This window comes from Carlito syrichta, unplaced genomic scaffold (genome assembly GCF_000164805.1).
Source record: "Carlito syrichta isolate Samal-C Ts95f unplaced genomic scaffold, Tarsius_syrichta-2.0.1 Scaffold309451, whole genome shotgun sequence".
NCBI classification, from domain to species: Eukaryota; Metazoa; Chordata; class Mammalia; order Primates; family Tarsiidae; genus Carlito; species Carlito syrichta.
In genome coordinates, this window is record NW_007253547.1 from 335,071 (window position 1) to 338,671 (window position 3,601).

A 3,601-nucleotide genomic window follows, 5' to 3' on the forward strand; every position below is an offset into this window, starting at 1 on the left:
CGCCCACCCGCCTGCCCGCGCGGACCCCGCAGCTGACATCCTCGGCCGACGTCCTTGTGCTGATTGAGTTCCCTTTTCCCACCTTGGCGGAGGAGCTCCTGGAGGGGCCCGAACAAATGTGCTCAATTTCTACCAACAAAAACAAAAGAATGCATTTGTCACAAGGGATTTGGCGGCCATGGACACGAGTTAGTTCAGCTCAAGTCCCCTGGCTGAGATAGGCCCTTTTCTTTTGGTAACCGTGATACACGGGATAGCCAATCCCCATGCTGAGTTTATCACAGACTTTGAACACTTTTAATGTTCCAGTTCTGTTTTTTAATTCGCAGAATGTGTCTGCCTTTAGGTTACGCACTCTCCCAGAGCCGGGAATGGACCCACTGGAGCCCAGCCCCTGACTCGACACTGTGCCCTGACTCAGTGGGAATTAAACCGGGTGTAAACGAATGCACAACGGATCAAACAACTGTTGGGACAAGGCACTCTATTTTGTCCTTCCCACAAGCATGGGGGCTGCCTGTTTCTTTTGCCCTAGATCCACTGGGAGGCTTCCAAGCTGATAAGGGCAGAGAGGGCTGTGCAACTTTTTGTTTTAATTGAGGTGAAATTCATATAACATAAACCATTTTAAAGTGAAAATTTTAGCGGCATTTATTATTTTCATGGTGTTGAGCAACCACCGCCTCTGTCTAGTTCTGAAACATCCGTCACTAAAAAGAAAAACCATCCCAAAAAGGAAACTACCTATCCTCAAAAGGAAAGCCCTCACCCATTAAGCAGTAACTCCCCAGTCCCTCCTTCTCCTTGGCGACCACTAATCTATTTTCTGTCTATGGATTTCCCTTTTCTGGATATTTCATATAAACGGAATCAGAATATGTGGACTTTTGTGCCTGACATCTTTGATTAAGCCTGTTTTCAAGGTTCATCCATGCTGTAGCATAGATCAGTACTTCATTCTTTTTTTGTCGATGAATATTTTCCCATTACGTGTATATATCACAATTTGTTTATTCGTTCATCTGTTGATGATATTTGGATAATTTCGACTGTTTGGCTATCGTGAATAGTGCAGCTTTGAACATGCCTGTATGTGTATTTGAGTAACTATTTCTAATTCTTTTGGATATATACCTAGGAGTGGACTTGCTGGGTCATATGGTAATTCTATGTTTATCTTTTTGAGGAACTACCAAAAAGTTTTCCACAGCAGCTGAATGAATCATTTTACATTCCCACCAGCAATGTCTGAAGGGTCCAAGTTCTCAATAACTTTAACTCTTGCTATTTTCTGTTTTGTTTTGTTTTATGTATTCAGTACTTGAACATTTTTGAGATTGTTGCCTGCCCTGCCAGTTCCCTCCACCCACAGCCCTAAAATAAATGCTGATCCAGGTCCTTAACTATGTACAAAGAAAAAACATTTCTGCCCCCCTAAAAATTTGGGGACAGAAGCATCAATCAAAACAAAGACCCTAGACTCAGAGTTATGCTGGTGCCCACTCATTATTTTAATAATAATTTGTCTGATGTCCAGGCTGCTTTGAAATCATCCAGAGAGCCTGAAAGCTAAGATAATTTCAGGAGAGTTGCTGCAGCATACTGGCAAACAAACTCGATGGTCACCACACTGGAAGCCAAGGCTGTACACCATTTCCACTTGTTTTCCAGTTAGTGACACATTATAGGTCAATGAAGATGTCCTTCTTAATGAGGATATAGTCAAGGGAAAATGTTTAGGGTGTAAAATTAGAAGGTCAATTCATACTGGAAATTTGATTGAAGTGGTACAGTGTGAGAAAAGCACTAGGTTTACATGAACTAAGTTAAGCTCCTTGAATCTCAGTTTTTTCATTTCTAAGGTGGAGATAATGATGCCTACCTGGCTGAATAGTTAAAACCTTCAAATCTTGACTTCAATAAATGATCAGTGTTAATACTGGTTTAAAATAATGATGATTGTTAAGAGTCACTTGCAGAAATGCTGCTAAAGAGACATTAAAAACTCATATTTAATCATGTGTCTCCTCAAATTAAGAGTAGACTATCTTCAAAACTAATGTGGCAGGGTAACTACACATACCTGTGATGTGGTTGCTGCCTTCCCAGCTTTCTCTTTGTTCCCTAACTTAGTACAGCAAGCTACTTTGGATAAGCTCTTTGACTTGCCTGAGTCTTATCTGTAAAGTGGAATAACAATTCCTACTTAAAAGGACTGTGTTAGGATTCAATGAGATGTATGTAGAGGTCTTATCACGGTGCAAGTTATATAGAAAATACTCAATAAATGTGAGCTATTTTATTATCAATAGTAAAGCTATTATAACTCCTCTAGAGAAAAAGTGTTAACGGAAGGACAGAGTCTACAGGGTCTAGTTAAAGAAAACCATAGAGAAAGAGTCCATCCCTGTAACTTGTCCCTTCCCCAAGTGCAGAAAAGTCCCTCAAGAGAGCTATTCCTACAGTGGAGATGAGTGATGTATTGCACTCCATAGCTTACTGAGAATAGCTTGACATACTCTCCCTTTTGCTAGGTTCCAGGCTCATCAAGCAGTCTTGACATAGCAGTTGGTTTCAATGAAGTTTTCTTAAAGAAGAGAAAATGCTCAGAACATCCAACTGTAGATACTCCAGAGTTCTGAGAAAGTACACTTCTCTTTGAAAAGTAATACACTGATGTCTGGTTTACTCATCTGTCTGTTGTGATTTTGACTGTCCAGATCCAGTTCTCCCAATGTCTAGGAAAGTATGATTATTAGAGACTATTTTAATCAGGCTCTTTTGGTGGCAAGGAATGGAGACTTGTCTAAACTTGCTATAGGAGAAGGCTGTTTATTGAATCTTAGGTGAACTGAAAGTTAGGAACTCAACTTGAACAGGACCTCATAGGAATTCAAAAGCCACTAGGAACCAATTTTTCCTCTCTCTCATTTGAGGTCAAGTGGATCTTTCTATGTTTCTGTCCCTTCTGACTTTCTTTGTCTTCTTCAGTCTCTTTGTCTTTTATACCTCTCCCTCTGCTTACTAGTCCTGCACTTGGCCATCACGGATACCCCAGACTAGGGTCAATGAGGAAATCTCCTCCTTGTCTCTTGGTTCATGTTTATCCAGACATCATTTCAGGCTAGGACCCAAACTGGCAACCTATGAATTGAGTGCTTTTGGATTAGAAGTCTACTTCTGATCCAATCTGCTGTTTATGGGAAGGAGGAGAGGTAGCACCTGGTACAAAAATAACCACCAGGCACAGCAAGGACTGTCAAGTGGGTGGATTTACCAGAAGTTGACAGAGGTGGGTAGATACACTGAAATCGTTCTATTAACATGGCCATATTTTCTGAACCAAAAATTAGAATAAATAGTGCAAAAGTTATTGGAAGTGACTCTCTCATGGTAGAGGTAGTCTGGGAGGTATAATTCAGATGCTAAAATAGTGGAACTTCTGAAGTATTTTGATAGCTAATGACAATAATGAAACAAGATTTTTAAAACTGAAACTTCCCTGGAAAATCTGACCCTATAAGATAATGGATTTTTTTTTTTTTTTTTTTGAGTTGGAGTCTCACTCTGTCGCCCAGACTGGAGTGCAGTGTTATGCTCC